The sequence below is a fragment of the Petaurus breviceps genome, unplaced genomic scaffold (assembly GCF_028583685.1).
Source record: "Petaurus breviceps papuanus isolate PSGF00001 unplaced genomic scaffold, PetGlider_PUasm1.0 173, whole genome shotgun sequence".
Lineage (NCBI taxonomy): Eukaryota > Metazoa > Chordata > Mammalia > Diprotodontia > Petauridae > Petaurus > Petaurus breviceps.
The window spans coordinates 30,445,487-30,469,284 of record NW_027185759.1 but is presented as its reverse complement, the minus strand read 5'-3'; the positions used below and the strand labels follow the sequence as shown (position 1 = coordinate 30,469,284).

At 42.5% G+C, this 23,798-nt stretch overlaps 1 long non-coding RNA gene across 4 annotated transcripts in view; it reads left to right on the top strand.

The window, feature by feature from the left end:
• Window positions 1-2,609: 2,609 nt before the first annotated feature.
• Window positions 2,610-23,798, top strand: part of LOC138157762 (uncharacterized) — an 85,817-nt gene continuing 64,628 nt past the window's right edge. For 2 of the 4 annotated variants that reach the window (XR_011167452.1, XR_011167451.1), the window contains exons 1-2: window positions 2,611-3,923; window positions 11,915-11,966. This is a non-coding gene — a long non-coding RNA (uncharacterized lncRNA). Of the gene's footprint in view, window positions 3,924-11,914; window positions 11,967-23,798 lie in introns of all 4 variants that reach the window. The other 2 variants (XR_011167450.1, XR_011167449.1) reach the window with 2 other exon arrangements.

Sequence of the window (23,798 nt, the reverse complement as noted above, 5' to 3'; positions counted from 1 at the left end):
TGTCTGAGGCCAGAGTTGAACTCAGCTCCTCCTGACTCCAGGGCTGGTGCTCTATTCACTGTGCCACCTAGCCGTCCCTTTCACCTCTTTTTTTATCTCTGGGCTTAGCATGGTGGTACACAGTAGGCATTAAATAGGTTAAGGTTCTTTGAGACAGTAATATTACTTGAATTGATTGAGTATTCAATCCTCATTGAAACACTTGAAAAAAGTTTCTTTCCCAGGGATACTAATCAGTTCTTCATTTGTAGCCAATCAGTCATTTGTAGCCAATAGCTTGCTGCCTCCTTGCCCAGGAAGGTGAAGAAATAGGACTTTCCTGGTTCTCCAAGAACCCTTTACCAGAGACTAGAAGACATGAGCTGGAGGCAGCATGCATTGACTGTTCCAAAACTTCTTTGTGATATCTACCTGAAATCAAACAGTGCTGAGCAAACTCTATCCTTCAGTTGTAATAGCTCAGTCTATGACTTTCAGGTCCAAGGCTGACGGAAGAGTTTTGGTGTAGAGACTATACCCCTCCTTCCCTCTTCCTCCTCCTCCTCCTTTCTTAGCAAATTTCCTGGACCATGGTCAGAGGATTGAAAATGACTCATGATGAGTCACTGTGACCTTCAGCAGGCATCCCTGCATGCATACACAGTGATGGGGATACATGGAGTAAGTGTTATGGGTGGGGCGGGAGTGAGAATTTATTAAGCACCTTCTATATGCCAGACACCATATTGAGTGATAGTGGATACAGCATAAGGTTCCATAAGGGTTAAAAAGAATATTAAGGGTTGCTTTTCCTAGTACTTTGTGAAGCCCTTCTTGAGGGGTATTCGGGCTCATGTTATACCTTATCCTGTAGCTTGAGAGCATCTTACAGTTCTTTTCCCCTAATCTTGAATATACTCCATAATAACGAATCTTGAGTATCACCATGAAACTTTGCCTTAACTTGCTCTCGTCTCCCTTACCCTGTGCCCTGCTGTCGCCCTCATCCTGTCACCCATCTTGCTCACCCGGGGTCACAACAAATTACTGCTTATCTGGTTAGCAACCTTTTTCCTCACCTTGTTTGTCCTTATCTTTAACTCCCATAGAAAACCCAAAAATCTTTGTTCTGAAGACTCTATATAAGCCTGATTCTCCCAAATATCAGGATCTCAATTAGCTTTCTTGCTAATAAGACTCCTGTGCTTTCATGTAATAAAGCTCCCAATGGCTATAGAGAACATCTAAGTGAATTCTTTCACATTTTGACCACTCTCCTAAATCTGACCTCAATATAAGCACTGTACAAATTTTCTTATTTGAGTCTGCTCTGAATCTGTAACTGACATATTATTTGGGAAACTTTGCTATCCATCAGAGTCAACTGAAACCTAATAGAGGCCTTTGTCAAGTGAGTTGTTTCAGTGTTTACCCTAAATTATAGACAGACCACTGACAATGATGAAGTAGGACGTGTGTGTGTGTGTGTGTGTGTGTGTGAAGCATCCAAAAGGACAGTGAAAGTGTTCAAGAAAGAGTAAAGGAGCCCGTGGAACTGGATCTAAGAGTTGAAGAATAAGACACAGAAACAGCAAGGTTGTCAGACTTTGAATCTGTTTTAGTAACTATCTTTAATTCTCAGGAATGATGGAGCCCTTTCCATGTAGAACAGTTACTGCTTTAGTAATTTCAAAGAAACTTCTATCGTGTTTTTCCAGTTTGGGAACTTCCTTAGATCCAGTCAAGTGGTCAAGAGACCCATTTTACAGATTATGCATCCCTCTGAGCTTGGCTACATTTACCCTCAAGGTTATTCTCCTTCTGGGATCAGAACTAGTTCTGTAATAATGTGTCAGGGTAAATAATTATTTATTGATAGGGCTTGGAGTCAGAAGACATGAGTTCAAATGTGTGAGAAGCATCACAGGGTTAAGTCATCACTTCCACTAGGAAGGTCCCTAAAAAAACAAATTCTGGACCTTGTTCTCATATGCCTTGGTGGAGAAGAGTTTCCTCATTATGAATTCTCTGTCTCAATGAAATCATAGGCTCGGTCCAAAAAAATGGTGCAGGGTTCCAAGGGCTGCTTTTTTGTGGGGTAAATCCCTCGAATAAAAGCTGATGAGTGTTTTCCAAAAGGATTTGATCTCTTTTACCAGGCAAATCCCTATCACTCCTGTTAAGTATCTTTCTCTGTCTTTTATTTTTTTTTCCATTTGTCAAATCTATGTTATTATCATTTTAGAATCTCTCAGTAGAGAAATGCAACTTGGTAGCTCAGTGGATAGATCTTCCAGCCTGGAGTCAGGAAGACTTAAGTTGAAATGTAATCTCAGATACTTAATAGCTGAGTGATCCTGGGTCAGTCACTTAACCCCCTTTGCCTTAATTTATTTATAGAATGAGCCTAGCAAAGAAATGGCCAATCACTCCAGGATTTTTGCCAAGAAAATCCCAAATGGGTCACAATGAGACAGAACTGAACAACAACCAGTATGGTTTAGTAAAAGATTTGGGAGACTTGAGTAATAGCAATTAAGTAATCTTAACTCACCTGATTTAACTGTGGCTCAGCATTTAATTAAAAACTTCAGCCTGAACTGGGACCAATTATTGGTGAGAGTACAACAATAGAGCGATGCCTTCTAATTAACATCTATAATTAATCTATAGTGCAGTTATTTTTAAGAGGGAACATTCAATTTTTTGTGCCAAAAAAGTGCATGAAGGCCTTTAGTTTTGGATTCTTTTTTCAGGTTCGTTACAAGTCTGAACTACAATCAGTACAAGCCTGCTTACTTAACAGCCGCAACAAAAACCCGACCTTCTTTGCCTTCTGCCCAATTGGCCAGAGACACACCTTATGCTGTATGGATGGGAAAATTGTGTATTAGATGGGGAAGTGATTTAGAAAGACAGAATCATAGCTTTGTATGGAACGGACCCTGGAGCTTCATCCAGTCCAACCACCTTTTACAGATGAGGAAACTGAGTCTTTGAGAGGTTAAGGGGCCTGCCCTGGGTTACACATGTAGTTAAGAGCTGAAGAGGTTATAGCAGAACCGGAATCTTCTGCCTCTTCACCAGATGCATTCAGATACGTTAGGCAGGATACAGTTGCATCAAACTGTCAATGAATAGTATTTCTTTAGACTCATCCTAGAATCCCCTTATTGAAAAGATGTAAATAAACAACAGCAAGGACTAAGGCCACACAAGAAATCTCTAGGGTCTCTGATGAAACTGCGCCATCCCCTTAAGGACTCAATGGGAGTTATGTTTGTATAAGCCAGTCTTTTTGTGGAGGTGAATTCCATCGATTTATTACAAGTCAATAATCCAAATAGTAATAAGGATGGAATCCATCAATCAATCACTTAGCAAGGGATTATTACACAGTGGGACTCTGGAAGTACAGAGGAAAAGAAACCATTTCCTTCACGGAGCTTGCATCCCTTCGAGGGCCATTTAAAATACTGTACAGGTGAAGACACTGAGGCCCAGGGCCCTGGAGTATAACTAGGGGCCCACAGGTAGGCAGCAGCCCGGCCAGGAAAGGCTACGTGCAGTTCCGGAGGGCCCAATTAAATGCATGCTCTTGGAGGGGGGCGGGGCGGGGATTTCCGCGAGCCGGTTTCTAGGCTTCATTCACTTTCAAATCTCCAGAATCATAAGCCACCTGTGGTCTGTGAAGGCCCCTCCGCCTGCTGGAGAGAGAAGCTCTGACGTTGCCTGGGAGATCCAAGAGGGCCCAAGCCTTGCTAGGCCCCGAGGTCCCCCCCAGCCCCGGAGGGAGGTTCCCCTGCAGCCCTCCCGCTTTGGCGCGGTTTGCTGCTAGCGGCGCGGCAGGCAGGAAGCGCGGCCGGCCGGCGAGCTCACTATTCCCGGGCGGGGGAAGCGAGCTCAGCAGCCCGATCAGGCCGTGGAACGCCAAGTATCCATTTGTATCCTTTGTCGCCTGTCCTGGCGGCTGCGGCGGCCAATGAGCGGGGCGGGCGCGCGGCCGGGGGCGGGTGTTGGCGGGCCGTATAAGAGGCTGGCAGGCGATCGGAGCCGGTGCGGACAGGCTGCAGCGGCGGGTCTTCCCGTCCTCGCTCCTCTAACCCTAATTCCGCGTTGATAGAAGGGGCTCCTCGGTCAGGGCTCGCTGTTTTTGTGGCTGGCTTTCTGCGAGCAGGAGGAGCCCGGAGCGGAGCCGGAGGCAGCAGCAAAAAACGTCAGCCGAGGCCGGGCGGCCCCGCTCGTGGCCCGTCCGCCCCGTCCGGGCCCAGCCCTGGCCCGAACCCCCTGGGGACGCCTCCCGCGGGGCCTGCGCTCGCCCGCGGAACCCTGGCTGCCCCGGAGTAGAGGCGGCGGCCGTCTCGAGGCCCCTGCGTGCGGGGGCGCCCACTGCGGCCGCCAAGAGTTGGGCTCTGTCAGCCTCGGGGTGCGCGTGGAGCCGTGGGCGAGCCCCAAGGCCAGGCTGGGGGCGGGGGCTACAGGGAGAGCAACCGTGAGTGGCGCCCAGACTTTGGGGCGCTCCCTCGAGCTAATGGAGCTGCCCCCGGGCACCACTCAGACACCCACAGAGGAGGGGTAACGCCGCAGTGACCCATCTCCCGGTCTTTGCAAGGAAGTGGGGTGGAGGGGTGCCGTGTTCGGAACGTTGTGGGGTGTGGATCGGGCCCATTGCAGATCTGGAGGCTTGGAATCCGGACCGTGCAAGATGTACATACCTTGTTTTTGTCTTTGCCGACATGGGGGCTTTATGAGATCCGGAGGGCCCTAGGGTTGGGGTCGGGGGAGGCCCTCCTAGAGCTGGGGGTCAGAAAGCCACACCAGGCTAGGGTCGGGGTGGTGGTTGTGGGGAAGTTTAGAGAACTTAAGGATGTTTGTGGATGGAGGGATCCTCTAGTGCGTTTGTAAACTGGAGTGGAGGATTACAGGGCTTTTAATTAGATGGACATCCATTTTGAGTGGGAAGCATTAGTTTAGCAAACATTTATGGTCTTCGGTGGGCCTGGGACTGGGTTAGGATGGGCCAGAAAGAAACTGTCTGCTCTCCAAAAAACTTCATGGGGGCGGGGTAGGTGTTGGGGGAGGCATTTATACGTATAAGTAGCTTTTTGGGGAAGTTGCCTAGCAACTGGTGGGAATCTAGGTGGCTCATTTGCGCCCAGCTTTGAAGGGAGCTAGGAATTCCAAAGGACGGAAATGAGGAGGGAGCGAGTGCATCCTTGGACAGGGACTTGCGGGATGTAGCAAATAAGGTGTGAGAACAATAAAGGCCGATTCCGCATCAGAGAGAGATGGAGAAGACTTATGCAGTCAGTCACGGTCATTTGGAGGGCGCCAGGTGGGGAAGGTTTTCTGTGGCGTGCTGGAACGGAGTAGGCAGTCACTGGAGTTTGAGGTGAGGAGGTCGTGTTTAGGGAAATTTTGGCAGCTGTGGAAGATGAGTTGGAGAAATTTAGACTATTGAAATCATCCCAAAAAGCTGTTCTGGGACTGAGCTAGGTGGTCCTGAGTAAATGGAGCGGAGGGGTCTGATTGGAGAGGTGGACAGCCAGTCCATCAAGGGTAAGTACCTATTCCGTGCTCCGAAACTAGCTAAACCCTCGGAGTACAAAAAGGCAAAGGATGGGCCAAGATGCCAGGGGAGACGGCTAAAAAGCTATATACAGGTTACATAAGAAGTAATTAAAAGAGAGAAGGAAGGCCCTGGAATTAAGGTTGGGGAAGGCTTTGGGATTTTATTGGGGGCTTTAAGGCAGCCAGGGAAGGCAATACACAGGGTTGAGGATGGAGAGCATTCTGGTCATGGGGGACAGCCAGGAAAAGATGCCTGGAGCTGAGAGATGGAGGGTTCAGTGACTTTGGATAAAAGAGTAGGGGCAGGGGATTAAGGTATGAGAAGACTGGAGAGGTAGGATGGGGCTAGATCTTGAAGGGCTTTGACTGCTAAACTGAATCTTTTATTGGCCCCTGGAGGTCATAGGGAGCCACCAGTGTGCTAAGTAGGTAATGACCTGATTGGACATTGGGAAAATCACTTTAGTGGCGGAATAGAGGGTGAACTGGGCTGGGGAGAGACTTGAGGCAGGCAGACCCACCCAGAAGCTATTGCTTCCAACAATCACACCCACAATCAAGGTGTGAGGTGATGGGGGTCTGCACCAGGGTAGGGCCCAAGTTTAAGGAGGGAAGGGGATGAATTGGAGAGATGCTGCAAAGGTGGAATCAACAGGCCTTGTCGACCCCTTGAGTATATGAGAAGAGAGTGAGGAACCCAGGATTTGTTTCAAGCCTAGGGAGACAGAGGATAGTATCTGTGTATTTCTGTGTATCTCTTGGGTCTCCCCTCCCCACAGTAACAGGAAGGTAGGAGGCAGGGAGGATACAGGAGGCAAGATGAATTGTCTCTTAGATGTTGAGTTTTGGGTGTCTACCTCTCTCCCTCTGCTCCAACTCCTGCCTTCCCTGGTGTCCTTTAAGTCCCAGCTAAAATCTCACCAACAGGGAACCCAACCTTCCAATCCCTTCCTCTGTTAATTTTCTACTTATCCTGAATATAGCTTGCTTTGTTTATATTTGTTTGCTTGTCCTCTCCCCCATTAGACTGTAAGCTTCTTGAGAGCAGTGACTTTCTGCCCCTTTTCGGGGTATACTAGTGCTTGGCACATGCATGTTGTTCACTCTTGTTTTGACTCTGACCCTGTCCCTGTGGACTGTGCATCGCCATTTTCTTCTCCAGAGGATAAAGGCAAACAGGCTAAGGATCACATAGCTGGTGAGTGTTTAAAGCCTGGAAGGAATCTTGGGTCTCCATGGTGGTGAGGATGAGTTACATTCTAGGCAAATGAGATAGCAGCCAGGAAGGTAGAAAATTGGTTAACCAAGAGAATTTAGTGTGAACTTCTCTGCTACCATAGAGGTGTTAAAATTCATAGGGTCTCTCAAGGTCACCAAGAGAATATAGAGTAAGAACAGGAAGTAGAAGAGGACCCAGGACTGAACCTGGGGTGGACAGCTGTGAAAGTCCAGATAGCTTGAAATTTGAACAGAACTTTGGAAGCGTTGACCAACATGAGTAGCAATGTTGGAAATACTGCCTTGTAATGGAATGGGAAATGGCCAGTGTGTAGGACTATGTGCATAATTGGTGAAAATCTAGGGATGAGGCATTGTCTGGATTCACTTAGCACTCTATGGGGTTATATGATGTGTTGGAACAAAATAGAAACTTTAAAAGATGATGGGGAGGGAAATAATAGTTGTGTCCAAGTTTTTGCAGGTCCTTACATGGAAAAGGGATCAGACTTAGTTTTTGGCCTTTGGGAAGAGGAAGTTAGAGACGGAATTAGGCTTGATGAAGTGGTAAAACTCACCCTTGTTAGAGGCCTCCAAGCAGACAGTGGATGACCACTTGTCAGGTATCTTATAGTGGGAATTCCTTTCTGGGCATGGGTAAGATTAGAGGCTAGGTGGCTCAGTGGATGGAGTGACTGGTCTGGAGTCAGGAAAACCTGAGTTCAAATCTGGCCTCAGACACTAGCTTTATGACCCTGAGCAAATCACTTAGGCCCATTTGCCTCAGTTTCCTCATCTGTAAAATGAGCTGGAGAAGGAAATGGCAAACCACTCCAGTATCTTTGCCAAGAAAACACCAAATGGGGTCACAGAGAGTCAGTGACTTAAAAATAACTGAAAAATTAGAAGGCTTCTGAAATCTCTTCCAATTTTTAAAAACCATTTGACTTAGGAGCAAGGGGCACGAGACCATTTAAGACTAAAGCAAAAATCACTGACAGTTGTGAGTGAAAAGCATTTATTAAACATTTACTGGGTACCTAACATTGTGTTCAGCACAGGGGATGTAAGAAATACAAAAGCAAAGACTGTCTTCTCACAAAAGGCTGACACTGGGGAGACTGCAGATGCAAGGGAAAATGGGAGCCAGGGAGAGGCATTTTGGTTTGCAAAGTTACTGGGATAGCTAGGCAAATCTTGGGGGAGTGGACTTTGACACTAGGCAAACCATAGGGTAGTAGATATTGACACATTCTTCCCCAGAGTTGGTGGCAAAGTGGTTTTTGATCACAGGTTATGGTTACAGAGGTGGGGGGGGGGGAAGGGAGGAGGAGATTGGTGCAGCTAGATGGTTGTCTAGGAAGTATCCAGAGAGGACTGAATTAACAAAGCACTAGCAACATTGGTGAGTCGGTCTAGCAGTTGAAGAACATTTGGAATTCTGCTTTTTTGCTCAACTGCCCTTTGACTCAGTGATACACATCACAGGCACATACCCTTACTGCACCTATGTCCCAAAGAGGTCAGAGAAAGAAGAAAAGGATCCATGTATACAATAATATTTGTATCAGCTTTTTGTGGTAGGAAAATCCTGTAACCTAAAGGACTGGCCACCTATTGGGGAATAGCAAACTAATTAGAGTATATGAATGTAATGCAATATTATTGCACCCCAAGCAATTGAGTTTTTATTTTGTTTAAAAAACTTTTTTAATCAAATGCTTTATTAACTTCTAGTTTACATCATTCATTTTCACAAGATTTTGAGATACAAATTTTCTCCTGTTTCTACTCTGACATCTTGACTCTGCCCCCTTGGTCTTTCCACCCCAAGAATTTGAGATGGGCAATTTCAAAGAAACCAAGAAAACTTGTATGAACTAATATCAGAGTGAGCAGAACTGGGAAAAGAGTTTCTACAATTATAAAAGAAAAACTGAAGGACTTTAGAACCTGATCAATAAAGTGATTAACTGCAATTCTGTAGCGCCAAAAACAAGCATGCAACAAACCTCCTACTGGAGTGATGATGGACTTAAAATACAGAATAAGAATATTCTTGGACGTGGATTGTGTAGGAATTTGTTTCATCTATGATTTAAAAAGAATTGTTCATGGTGGAGCGGAGGGAAGGAAAGGAGGAAAAGGTTATTAATTAGATAAAAAATAAAGTAGAAAAAGGTTAATTAAAAAGTTTCAGGAATTCTTCAGGGAAGTGGAGTTGGCTGCTTCAGAAAATGGTGGGTTTTATTCGCTGGAAGGCTAGGTCTTTTAAGAAGAGGCTGGGTGACTAATTTGTTGCAGAGAGAATTCTAGTGAAAAGTATAGTCCTCGGGGAGGCTAGGTGGCACAGTGAAAAGGGCACCAGCCCTGGAGTCAGGAGGACCTGAGTTCAAATCAGTCCTCAGACACTTAACACTTACTAGCTGTGTGACCTTGGGTAAGTCACTTAACCCCAATTGTCCTACCTCCCCACCAAAAAAACAAAAAAAAAAGTCCTCAAGGGGGCAGTAATACTTCAGCCTTGGTAGCTTAATAACTTGTTTGCTGAATTCAATTCTTACCAGGCATGTGTTAGATTAAATGGTTTATAGGCTCATTGTTCATCTTAGAGGCCATTGAGCCCAATTCTGTTTTTAATAGAAGAAACAGGCTGAACTTGAGGTTAAATGACTGTCCTAGGGTCTCATAGCAAGTTCCTGGGGTAGGATTTCTAACTGGGATTACCGTCATTCCAAGCCCAGTGCTATCCACTGTGCCCCAAGTCACTGGTGAGGTCCCTTCCACCTGTGAGCTATGATTTAAGAAGCCTTTGCTGATACAATCAGGAAATGGAGGAATTAGAAGGAAGGGCTGCTTAAAGTAAAACACTCACTTTGTACCATTACGATTTGCTTTTGTTTAGGGGAAATTTATTAACATGGAAGCAGTCTACATGGCAAGATCCTGCCCCTGCCACTTCCTGATTGTGTTACTCTGGGCAACCATTCGGTGCTTTAGGCAAATCTCTAAGGCTATATTATATAAGGTGTATCTGTTCTCAGCACTGCAATAATCCAAGACAGCTGAAGGACTTGGGGTGAAAAAATGCCATCCATCCCCAAAGAGAGAACTGATGGAATCTGAATACAGATTAAAGCATACTTTTAAACTTTATTTTCTTGGGTTTTATTTTGGTCTTTTCTTTTACAATGTGACTAATATGGAAGTATGTTTTGCATGACTGTGCCTGTAAAACCCATGTCAAATTGTTGGCCTCAGTGAAGGGAGTGGGGAAGGGAGGGAGAGAATTTGGAACTCAATTTTTAAAATTATTTTTATAGATAATTGAAAAAAAAATCAGACAAAAAGTAAAGGTAGTTTGCTGAAGCAAAAAAACCCCAAAACAACATAAATTGCAGAGGTGTTGCTTACTTTCACTGATTGATGTTTTCTCATCAGGAAATTGACCTGTAGGAGAGAAATATCCACAGGCTAGTCCCAGTTTCTTGGACTATCAAATGATAGATGTGGTTTGTACGCCATCTAGTGGCTTTTTGGCTTCATCTTTCTCAGGTCTGGGCACATGGGAGTTTCTAACCTTTTTAGAAAATGGAATGTAAGTCCATAATAAAACACTTCTAGGAATCTTTTCCTTTCAATTAGACATTGTGGTTTCTGGGTGAGAGGAGCTCATTGTGAGAAAGGGACCTCAGATAGGACATATACCTGGCTGAAAATACCTTCTCACACCTCCCTGACAAGTGGTCTAGCTGCTGCTTCGGAGACCTCCAGTGAGTATTTGCCTTCCACTTTTGTATAATTTAGTTTTTATCTCTGTGGAAACTGGCTTCTCTGCAGTTCTCCTGATGTTAGATCTGTCCTCTGGGCCCAAATGCAACAAATCTATATGAAGACTCTGGATTCTTGAAGATGCCTCTTATTTTCTCTGTAAATTTTCTTTAGGTTAATTCCCAGTTTCTTCATCTGAGCATCCTGTGGCATGACCTGAAGTTGTTCACTATCCTGGTGATTGATTATCCAGCTTGCCAATGTCTAACCTAAATTATGGCTCCCAAAATTGGACACAGTACTCCAGCTGGGATTTTACTAGGGTCTGGCTCTTCAAATCTTTCTGCTGCTAATTAACTGTGTGAATTTAATTTCTCTGGCCCTCAGTTACCTGTAAAATGAAGGGATTGGACTCAGTGACATCTAAGGTCCTTTATAATTCTAAATCCAATAATTCTATGAACATGTATATTGTGGGTAGATACCCTAGACTAGAGGTTCTTAACCTTGTCTATGTCCTGCACCCTTTTGGTAGTCTGGTGACATCTATGATCTTAGAAGAATAATAAAAAATGCATAAAATATACAGAATTACGAAGGAAACCAAGGGTTAGTGGGCGAAAAACAAAGATGTACTTTCTTCTCATTTAAGTTCATGGACCCACTGAATCTGTCTGAGGATCTCTGCCCTAAAACAAAAATCTGTGCCTTGATATTGTAAATGAGCGTTTATCCTCTTGGTATGAGTTCCTTTTTTTGGTTATGATGCTTTGAACTGGAAGTGACTTTGGAAGGCATGTAGATTTTTTTTTTTTTTTGCTTTTTGGAGGGCAATTGGGATTAAGTGACTTGCCCAAGGTCACACAGCTATTTTTTGTGTTAAGTGTCTGAGGCCACATCTGAAGTGCTATTCTAGTTACTGCGCCACCTAGCTGCCCCGTGGGCACGTAGATCTTGCAAAAAAAAAAAAACTTTACTAATGGGGTAAGCTTAGGTAAAAGTGTATTCAAGGTCACACAAAAGTGGCAAATCTAGTGTGGGGTACACCATACTTGGTCAGACCTGGGTTCTAGGGTCAGACCCTGCTACTTGCTAGCTATAATTTTGAATCTTTTCTGTTTCCTAATTTGTAAAATGAGAGGGTAGGATTCAGTAATCTCTAAGGTCTGTTTTACCTCTAAAGCGATAATCCTACAAACCATTTAGTCTAATTCATGCCCACCAAGAATTTGATTCAATTTAGCAGGCATTTATTAAGTCACATAGATATCTGAGGTCTCCATAGTCTAGGATGACTGTTATCTTGGGATAAGGAAGATACACTGTAGCCAAGTGAGTTGAGTCTTCAGTTTACTTACTTGACTTACCCTCCCAGCTGACTCAGCCCTTTCCTCCATGAAGAGACAGCAGCCTGATGTTATCCTGAGGTGAACAGAACTAGACTTGGGATCAGAAGTACCTGGATTGATTTCCATTCTCTGACATTTACTGGCTGCATGGGCATGGGCAAATCAGCCTTTTTCAGGCTCAGTTTTCTCATCTGTAAAGTTAGAATAATGCTAACTCAAAGAGTTTCTGTGAGGCTTAAATACTAGGACATAAGTAACGGTGCCTTTTGGATTTTAAAGCACTATTATATGTCAGATGTTTTCATCATAGGACCCTGGAGGATATGTGGTCCATTGAACACCATGGTATTCTTCCTCCTGCCGATGTAGGATTGGGGGACTCCCACCTTCGGCTCTCCTAATCCCTATAATCCAGAGTCCAGACTCTTACAACTCCCCACCTTCTTTCCAGTGGAACTTGACCCTCCTCCTCTTCTCAGGACTTTTCCTGTTCTGTCCTTCCCAAGCCTTATGAACTCTATAGTGCCATTCAGTTGTTCATATTTCACCCTAGACTTTTCTCACACTTAACCCAGCTTGTACACAGAAGAGTTTAGACCCCTCCATGTGTCACTGAAGCCGTAGCCACTCTCCAATGCAGAGCATTTCAGTACTCCAACACACTGGGCCAAGAACAGGAATTTTCAGGGCATCACTTGCTGCATCATTTCCTAGCCATCTCACTTGCCCTGCTGCCTTCTCCATCATACCACAGGTGTGCACTTTTGCAAGCACCTCCTCAAATCTCACTTCCAGTCTGGCCTCAGACTGAGTAGACCCGAACTTCCCTCTAGGTTCACCTATGATCTAATGGATTAGATTCTGGCCTTTGACATTGTCAGTCACTTTCTGTGTACTCTCTCCCTTGACGTCTGTGACGTTGATTTTCTATCTAGTTCTCCTTCATCTCTGACCTCCACTTTCTCCTTTATTCATCATCCATTTGCCTTTTGTTTATAAGTGTGGCGTCCCCCCCATGGTCTGAACTGATCCTGTTTGTGTGACTTCAACCCAGGTCCTTTCTCCTTGAAACCCAGTGTTTGTTTCTACCACACCAGGTAGAACAGTCCTAGAGTATAACCTTCCATCTCTTCTCCTACCTGTAAAGTACCTGGAATCTTCTGGAGTCTCCCTCATGCTTTATTGCTTCTAATCCTTATCTTCATTCACTGAAGGATGATAGCTAATAATAATCTAGCATTTATATAGTGCGTTATCTCCTTTAGACCTTACAGCAACCCTGTGAAGTAGGTACTATTATTCCCAACTTACAGATGGGAAAATTGTATTTGAGAAAAATTAAGTGACTTTCCTAGGGTCATGCAGTTAGTAAGTGTCTACAACAGAATTTGAACTCAGGTCTTTCTGACTTCAAGCCCAGCATTACCTGCTTTGCCACCCAGCTATCTCCAGCTCATCTATTTCTCTACCTTCCCCTTGCCACCAGAATTTTACTACTTTTTGCCATCTCCAATTGTCTTGTATGCTTCTCTGTGTCCGTGTTATTTGCCTCAAGGCTCTGGTTTCTCCAAGTATATATATATATACTGCACTGTTCCTTTCCCATTTCAAACCTTAGCAGTTTCCTAGTACTTCTAGGATAACATGAATTCCTATTTGTCTCTGGAAGCCTGTTAGAAATGGGTACAGTCTGTCTTTCTAGACTTAGTCATGCATAAAATGTATAGAATGACAAAGGAAACCAAGGGTTAGTGGGGAAAAAAGAAAGATGTACTTTCTTGTCATTTAAGTTCATGGACCCTCGGAATCTGTCTGAGGATCCCTGCCCTAAAACAAAAATCTGTGTGCCTTGATGTTGTAAATGAGCATTTATCCCCTTGGTATGAGTTCCTTGTTTGGTTATGATGTTTTGAACTGGAAGTGACTTTGGAGGGCATTCTGGAATGTGCATTTTCCTCACTGGGGAATTCTACCAGCACAGCTGAACAACCTTACTAGTTCCTCGCACACAGCAGCCCCTCTCCGCCTCTGTCTTTGTGCCACCAGCCATACCTGGATGCACTTCCTTCTCATGGATGCTTCACAGAATTCCTTCCAGGCACAGCTCCAGCTCCAGCTTCTACATGAGGACTTTCCTGATTTCCCACAACTGCTAATACCTTCCTTCCCTAAATAACTTGTATTTTTACTCATTTCTTATTTAGTCTCCATACACCTATGGTTAAGTGTTGTCTCTCCTGATAGACTGTAAGCTCCATGAGAGCAGGGACTGTTTCACTTTTTATTTTTGTATCCCCTAGAACTGATGCTTGTTAATTGCTTGATGTCTTCATCCTCAGTGGTATGTAAGATCCTGGAAAACAAAGACATTTTTGTTTTTATTGTTGTATTCCCAGGTAAAGTCAATAAGCATTTGTTTTCAAGTCAGCCAGCATCTAGTAAGTGCTTTGTCGTTGAGTTGTGTCCAAGTCTTTGTGACCTCATCTAAGTTTTTCTTGGCACAGATACTGGAGTGCTTTGCCATTTTCCTCTCTATCTCATTTTATGACAAGGAAACCGAGGCAAACAGGATTAAAGGACTTGCCCAGGGTCAAGTGTCTGAGGCTGGATTTGAACTCAGGAAGATGAGTCATCCAGATTCCAATTAAAAAAGGCTCCATCTGATCATTTCAGGACCAGGGACTGTGGTGTTTTCGGTGTGGTCCCTCAGAGAAGAGACAGCAGACTTTCCCCTCTAGGAAGCTTTCTTCTTCAGCTGTTATTCCCATCCAGAAAAGTTATATTGAAAACTCTACTAGGCCCATACCTCCGAAAGGTCAAAAGAAAAAGACCCATAGATTAATTGTTGTGCTGTAAGAAATGATGAAATGGGCAGTTTTTGAAAAGCATGGGGAGGTTTGTATGATCTGAGGCAGAGTGAATTAAGCAGAAAGCAAGAACAAAATGGCGGAGACAAACAACTTTGAGTGACTTTAGAAGCCCGGTCAGGGACATGACCAACTACAGTTCTGGAGGATTTATGATGAAGAATGCTACCCATCTCCTGACAGCTGATGAATTCAGGGTACAGATTGAGAAACATTTTTACATGAAACCAGTGTAGAAATTGACTATGCATATTTATCACAGATAGATTTCTCTTTCTCTGACTGGTTGAAAGGGCAAGAGTAGGGATAAAGTAGCAGAAAAGAAAAAAAATGGGTAAATTAGGCATCTTCAAAAAAGAAAGAATTGTAGAGAAAAGGATAGGAGTACCAGAAAGAAGCACAGACAAGCTGGACAGCTTTGAAAGCTACAAGTTGATCTTATTACATACTTAAAAAGTTAAAACAAAAAAGCTATACATAACAGAGGCCTGCAGATACATGTACAACTCTTTTTTTTCTGTTTTACTATATATATGCAAATACCCATTCTATTTGGTGTTTGCCAAGTTAAGAATGTTAAAAAACAAACCAAATGTTAAAAAACATGTTCTTTGGTTCTGGGCTAAGATTTCCAAAATGTCCCTAAGAGTTACAGCAAGATTTTCTACCACCTCCCAGGAGAAATGGTGCTGTGTAGAGACAAAAGGGTTATTGGGGGAATGGATAAAATTGCTCTGAAAACTTCCTCGGTTGGGCCCTTTCTTCTTGTGTAAATTGAAACCAATAACGGAGGACTGTATTTGAAAACTAGGGCTTGCTGGCAGTGATGTAGAATGTTTCCTGTTAAGAGATTTCCCCAATTTTAGCCTACATTTCTCTTTGAACTAAGCTGTCTTTTTTTTTTTTTAAACCACTTTAATGTGATGTCATATGATGAATATAGTGACTGGTTATGGGAGAGAAGTTCAGAGGCATATCTGGCCCTAGTAAATGTGTGTGTGTGTATATATATGTACACACACACACACACATATATCACTGCAAGATTTACAAAGTGTTTTACAAATATCTCAATCGGTCCTTGTGACCATCATGGGGGAAGTGGTGTTCTCTCCATTTTATAGATGAGGGAAACTGAGACAGAGCTGAGGTGACCTATCTAGGGCCACATAGCTTTTAAGACAGGCTTTGAACTTAGGCTTTAAGACATATGTGTTCTACCACCTAGCTGACTTCATGGAGATAATAGAATTAATTCATTATCTTTCTCCCTAAACTATATTAATAGTTCTGTTGTATTGCATTTTTCTTTTTATTTATTTTGTTAACTATTTCCCAATTACTTTTTTTTTTTTGCTTTTTGGAGGGCAATTGGGGTTAAGTGATTTGCCCAAGGTCACCCGGCTAGTTTTTGTGTTGTATTTGAGGCTGGAACGAAACTCAGGTCCTCCTGACTCCAGCATGGGTGCTGTATTCACTGCGCCACCTAGGTGCCCCCTCTCCCCAATTACATTTTAATCTGGTTCCAGAGCATTGGGGACCGTTGTGCCCAGCACATTTGACACCTCTTCCAGAAGCATATTCTAGCTTCTAATACATGCCTGATGATCATTCTTGCAGATGTTCCACATGCTGAGGCCTTAACAAAAGCCCTGAGTGAATATTTGATGCACTTAGCGTATTCTATCATTTGAGATTGGCTCTAGAACATAGGGATTAAACATGCAACAGGCCCCAATGCTCCAGAGTTCTGCCTGAACCAGATTAAAATATAGTTGGGAAATATCTAAACAAATAAACAAAAATGCCATAAAACATAGATAATATGTTTTTTTAAAGTAAAAATTCAGTGTGGGGGTTCTTATGTGTGACTTGGTTTCCCAGTGGAGTTTGAAACCGTTGTTCTGGAGTGTTATAACAGACACAGAGGCCATAAATGTGCAGGAGACTGGCTGTCCCAACACATGACGAAATATAGCTAAATGAATAATAGCCTTCTGTGTGGAGGGGTGAGCCCCTTGGCTCTGGGAATACATTTTATAGATCTGGCCAAGTCCATGAGAGTGAGCCGCTATCTCTAGGTCAGGAGTTCCCAAATTTTTTAGATCCTTGAACTGTCTTTGAGTAAATTTTTCTGTAGTCCCTATTTAATGTGAAAGGAAATAAATTCTAGAGTTTGCCATACATATGCACTTAAGAAATAATATAAGGAGATTTTTTTTTGTAAACGAAAGAATGGGTTATAATTCTTTTGAGTCTACACAAAAATTTTTTATTGGAAATTAATTCAAATTGACAATATGGCTTAACAAGCTATGCTCCAGGTTTGGTACCCCTATCCTTTGTTGATAATATATTTACAGTCAGACAAAGGGTGTCAGATTATCTCTTTCCCCATCAATCTCCTTGTGCCCCTCTAAAACAATTACTATGCTCAAAGACCCCAAAGCATGGATTGAGGAGTGGAAGGAATGAGTAGTATCAGTTTGCTTGCCCACTAGTCTGCCATATAACCCCTGGGAAGCAAGGGAAAACTCCTAGAATGAAAAGGAAATGCATCAGAAATTTGGCTTTTCCCCTCAATAAAGAGACATTAGAAAAACATCTTTGTGCTACTGTATCCCTTAAGCAAATGGACCTGACTTACAGACCTGAAATAATGTTTTCCCTAGAATATCCTGAAATAATACCAGAAGTGTCCGTGTTTACAGCTTTTGATCTATTGCTGTAAAAAATATCTGTTGATGAATCTTACGAGGTCAAATAAGTTTTGTATTTGGGGGCTGCATTTCATTTCTCTGGGCAGTGGCTTATCACAAAATCACTAATTTGGAGGGGACTGGATAGTCAGGAAAGTGAAGAGTCACATTACCTTCTCTCTTTCCCAAAGCCCCCTAATAATCTCCCAAGCTAAGCCATCCTCCATCTCTAAACTTACTTATTTCTGTTGAGGGTACCTTAAAAAAGTGGGGTGAATAAAGCACCGACCCTGAAGTCAGGAAGACACGAGTTCAAATCCAGCCTCAGACACTGACACTTAACTAGCTGTATGACCTTGGGCAAATCACTTAACCCTAATTGCCTTGCCTTCCCCCCTTCAAAAAAAAATAGGCGATCTATCTTTCCAGGATTATTATGCATTGTTCCCTTTCACAAACTCTTATGTTTAAGCCAAACTATTCTACTTTCTGTTTCCCAAATTGAACATTTTTTCCTACTTTCTATTTCTTTGCACATACTGTTTTCTGTGCCTGGAATGCTCTCTTTCCTCACCTCTATCTTTTAGAACCCTTAGATCTCTTTAAGAATCAGCTTATAGGCTACATCCTTTCTGATACCCTATTTCTTTTACTGAATACTGGTTTTTTGTTTTTTAGAAACATTAAAAAATTTTATTTTTTTGAATTACATGTAAAAACAACTTTTAACATGTTTTTTAAAAAAATATATTGAGGGGCGGCCAGGTGGCTCAGCGAGTAAGAGCACCGGCCCCAGTGTCGGGATGACCTGGGGATTGAATCCGGGCTCAGATACTTAGCACCACACCCAGAAATAACTGGCCGTGTAACCTTGAGCAAGTTACTTAACCCCAATGGATTAAAAAAAAATTGAGTCCCTAAATTTCTTCCTCCCTCCCTTTACCTCTCCTTGAGAAGGCAAGCAATTTGTTATAAACCATACATGTACATCATACAAAACACATTTCCATATTAGTCATGTTGCAAAAGAAAACAGACTCCTCACCCTCTCCCCCCAACTCAAGAATAATACTGTTATCAGTTCTTTCTGTGTATATGAATAGCATTTTTCATTATAAGTCCTTCAGAATTGTTTTGGAGCATTCTGTTGCTGAGAAGAGCTGAGTCCTTCACATTTGATCGTTGTACAATATTACTGTTACTGTGTTCTTCTGCTTCTGCTCACTTCACTTTTTTTTCACTGTCTTTTTTAACAATTTTATTTATTTATTTTTAGTTTTCAACGTTCACTTCTATGAGATTTTGAATTAAAAATTTTCTCACCTTCCCTCTGCCCCCCCCTTAAGATGGTGCACAATCTGATATTGGCTATATAAGTACGATCATATTTAACATATTTCTACATTAGTCATGTTGTAAAGGAGAATTAGAACTAAAGGGGAAAGGCACACTATTCACTTTGCATTAGTTTATAGAAGTGATTTTTTTAAGTGATGTTTTAATTTTTTCCCAATTACACGTAAAAATAATTTTTAGCATTCATTTTTAAAAATTTTGAGTTCCAAGTTCTCTCCTTTTCTCTTTCCTCTTTCCCTTTCCCCTCTCCCCTCTCCCTGAGATGATAAGCAATTTGATAGAGGTTATACATGTGCAATCATGCAAAACATTTTTTGTGAAAGAAGACACCAAACAAAACAAAATAAAACAAAACTCAAACCCAAACAAAACCCAACCCAACTCAAGAAAGTAACAAATTTTTTTAAATCTGCACTGACTCCATCAGTTCTTTCCTTGGAGATGGATAGCATGTTTTTTCATAAGTCCTTCAAAATTGTTTTGGATCATTGTATTGCTGAAAATAGCTACCGTATGTCCTTTACAATTGATCATTGTATAATATTGCTGTCACTGTGTACAGGGTTCTTCTGGTTCTGCTCACTTTACTTTGTATCAGTTAATAGGAGTCTTCCAGGTTTTCCTGAAAACCTCCTGCTTATCATTTCTTATACCATAATGGTATTCCATCACAATCATATACCACAACTTATTTAGCTGTTCCCCAAATGATGGATAGCTGATGCTCTTTTGCTTAGAGCTTGTTTCTTTCTCCTAAAAGGATCAAGTGTTAACTTAAGTGCCTAGATGCTGGGCCCCTTTAGTTAGTACAGGAGTTCCTGACCCACAGGTCTGTGAACTTAAATTTTTTTGATAATTTCAATATAATTGGTTTTCTTTGTAAATCTATGCATTTATGCATTTAAAAACATCCCTTTACGGAGTCCATAACACAAAAAGAGTGAAGAACCTGTTCTAGTAGAATGTTTCATCTTGGTTTTTTTTAACCCCTAGTGCCACGCAAAATGCCTTGCACGTAAATAACATTTGACAAATGCTTCTTGAATTGGATTGTATTGACTGGGGGCTCAGAGTATTAATTTGAGTAGATGTTACCCTGCCTATTGATGTAAATACCTTGAAATAACAGAAGGGACTTGTCACATAGTTATAAACTTTGCTTATGATGTGTCTTGACTGTCCTCACTTTGAGTGCGTGACTATTTTTATTTTAGTCAATCAGTTTACAAGCATTTATTAAGCTCTTTCTATGTTCCAGGCACTGTCCTAAGTGTTGGAATACAAAAATAAGTGAAAAGAAAGAAGGTAGCTTTTATTCAAGTAGTTTACCTTCTAATAGGGAAGGCCACACATAAAAAGAAACCTGAAAAAGGGAGGTAGGGGAAAGATGGTACCATGCTTGGGAGTATGATCGAGGTAGAAATAGGATGTTCAGAGCAGTGTAGCCTGGTGGGAAATGAAGAGGCTGGTGGTTCCCCAACACACTGGAAACATGGGAAATGTTCTTAGAAACACTCTTGCCACTGTACTCACGTCAGTACTTCGGAGCTGTGATTTCATCAATAGAGCTCCCTCTTAACACTCAGGCATTTAAATCATAATCCCTCAGCTTGATAGATGGCTTTCTCAAATTTGCCAGTCTGGCGATGAGCTAGCTTGGTTGATCCTTGGATTATCGACATATAATCCATAACCAGGACTGTACTAAAACTCTTTAGTTTGCCCTCCTCCCTGTCCATAACCTTATATCTTTTTTTTGGCATATATTTTGAATAGATTTATTAGAATGTAAAGTCATTGAGTGCAGGGATTCTTCCTTATTGGTCTTTGTATTCCTAGCACCTAGTACAATGCTTGTTACATAGTAGGTGCTCAATAAATTCTTGCTGATGGATTGATAGGATTTGCTCTCCACTGTGGTGACCTCCAAGATTCAAGGGTCACCCCTACCCTACAAAGAGGCTGGTCTTTGGTAGAAGTTCATCTTCTATTCGAAAAGTCACATGGTGGCTCCTCTCACTCAGGAAGCACATCCCTCTATGCGGAGGTTTTCAAACACTTATTGCTTATTTAAGACGTTTATGGGAGGGAAGTAACAACTAAAATATAGGGCCCCCTCAGGATATACTTTTTTTGGGGGTTGGACAGTAAGGTGCTATATGCATATTTCCAAAGTAAATTTTCCTTTAAAATATTTTTTTTCAGCTTGCTAAAGTGGATCGAATAGAATTTATTCTACCTTGTAAGAAAACCCCAATTAGAGTTACAATTGAACTATAAGGGCGCCAAGTTCAACTTGCCCTCACGTGTCAGATGATAATAATCTTTCCAGTGTCCTAACAAGGAGCCAGTCATCAAAGACCAAAGACTGTATTTATTCAAAGACCATTTACTGCTTTAACAAGAGGTGAAAGCTGGCCAGAAATTTATAAACACCTCACTCCGGTGCCATTTCAGGGCTTAGCCAGTTCAAAAGCTTTGGGGGCAATTAAAACGGATCTTTGAAGTTGGGGGTATTCATCATCATAACTAATAACATTTGCTTTCTAGAGCCTTTCTCCAAACAGTGTAGAGCACTTTATCTGACTTAAGTTTCCTGCCATCCCTGTGAGATGAGGGGGCTGACGGTATCTTGGGATTGCAAATAGGGGGATTGAAACCCTGGGAGGTAAGCAATGTCAGTGGCTGCAGACCCAGGAATGATGATGATGATAAAGATGAAGAAGATGATGATGGTGATGGGGAAGGGGATAACGCTAACCACAGCCCCAACAGCGATAAAAGTAATAACTCACCAACCTACGTCTCCTGACTAGTTTGAATGCCAATCAGAAAAGATAAAAGATAAAAGAATCTTTTCAAGGTCTCTGGCACTAAGCTTAACAGTACTTCTCTGCTTCACTGCCTGTCCTTTCTTTTTCTTTCATGTACAGTGTGACCTGAAGGGTAGCCTGACGGGCTGTTGGATTCAAAACAAAAAGATTTGTTAGCCATTCTGCTGACACTTTCATTGAAAGAGTCCCTGGCCCCGCCTCCGGCGGGCTGACAGAAAGCTCCCCTGTGGTTCCTGCCTTCTCCCCATTGAGAGAATTTGGGGCCTTTTACAGTTTTCCTTTTTTACATTTAAATTTTAAAAAAAATGTGTCCTTTTTTTTAAGTGAAAACTTGATTTTTTTCATCTCATTTAAAAAAATGTAGTATTTAATTTAAGGTGTTGTGTGTCTATGATCCTGTGAAAGGTGTTGCCTTCGCCATGCCAGCCACTCTGTTGTGCGCTGTTTCTCTTCAGCCCCCAAATGAAACGATCACCCCTAGACCAGTAATGAATGGTGCTTTCTTGGTGTTCTTCATTCGTGGTGCACCATCTTCCAGCCCAATGTCTCGGTGCTAGAATATACTCCCTCCTCACCTTTACCCCTTGGAATCCTTTAAGACTTAGTTGAAATACCATCTTCTATATAAAGTCCTTCTTCTTCTTCTTTCTTCCTTTTTCAAGGGGGAGGGCAGGGCAATTGGTGTTAAGTGACTTGCCCAAAGTCACACAGCTAGTACGTTTATGTGTCTGAGACTGGATTTGAACTTAGGTCCTCCTGACTCCAGGGTCAGTGCTCTATTCACTGCACCACCTAGCCACCCTTATAAAGTCTTTCTTGATCCACTGCCTTTCCCCAAACCCGTAAGGTTGCCCTGAGTTTCTATTGTATTTGTAAATTGGTAAATATTGTATTTTCCCCACAAATACAACATTTCACGGTGCATTTGCCTTGTGTTCTCCCAGCCCTCCCTCCAAAAGTTGCCTTGTGCCTCTGCTGTTTATACTTACAGATGTATTTATTCTCTCCCCCGGTACAGTGTCCTCCTTGAAGACAGAGGCTGTTTCCATTTTTATTTTGCTCCCAGAACAGTGCCTGACTTCTAGCAGGCCTTTAATAAATGCTTATTGATGAATTGATTGCCTCTTTACCCATTTATTATGTCTGACACAGGAAGGAGAACTTTGGAGTCAGGCTTGAGAATCACTAGTCAATGGCAGGACCCAGCCGGTGAGCTGGACGCTTTAAGGCTGGTCTGTGCCACACAGATTCATCCCATCCAGCTGATTCTGCATGTTCATGGGGAAGAATCATCCTGACTTGTAGCCTGTGGTATAGTGGAAAGTACATTTATTTTAGTTAGGAATGCTGGTTCAAATGCCATCTTTAATTCTCACCAGTTCTGTGATCTTGGGCATGTCACGTAGGCTCTGGGCCTCAGTTTCCTCATCTGTAAAATAAAGGGGTTGGCCCAGGTGTCCTCTGATCCTTTCCAGTTCTAAATCGGTGATCCCATGATCCCTAGTAACCCATGACATTGGCCTTTTGATAGGAAACTTCCTAGAGTCTAATTTTTCTGGTTTATCAAGCATGGCACTCCTAGAGTTTCAGATTACTAGAGTGGTGAGCACAGAGAAATTTTAGGCACATGTGGGGAGGTGGAATAGAATTTTCATGCCTCTCTCAAAGCCTCTACCCAGAAGTGAAGTGGAAAGAGCCTTGTATCTGGAGGCAGAGAGCGTAGTTTGGGTCCCTGTTACTTCCAGTGTGATGGTGGGCGAGTCACTTAATCACACTAGGCCTGTTTCCTCATCTGTATATTGGAGCATTTAGACTAGACATTCTTTGTTTAAAAATATTTTATTTTTAACTCAAAAGAGCATTTTCATACAGAGAACAGAACACAAAAGATGGAAGACTATGAATCTCCATTTTGTTGTTTGGTCGATTAGTTGTGTCCAATTCTTCATGACCCCACTTGGGGTTTTCTTGGCAAAGATGCAGGAGTGGTTTTGCCCACTTCCTTCTCCAGCTCATTTTACAGATGAAACTGAGGCAGAGTGAAGTGACTTGTCCAGGGTCACATAGCTAGTAAGTGCCTGAGGTCAGATTTAAGCTCTTATCCTTCTGAGTCCAGGGCTAGGATTCTATCCACTGTACCACCTAGTTGCCCAC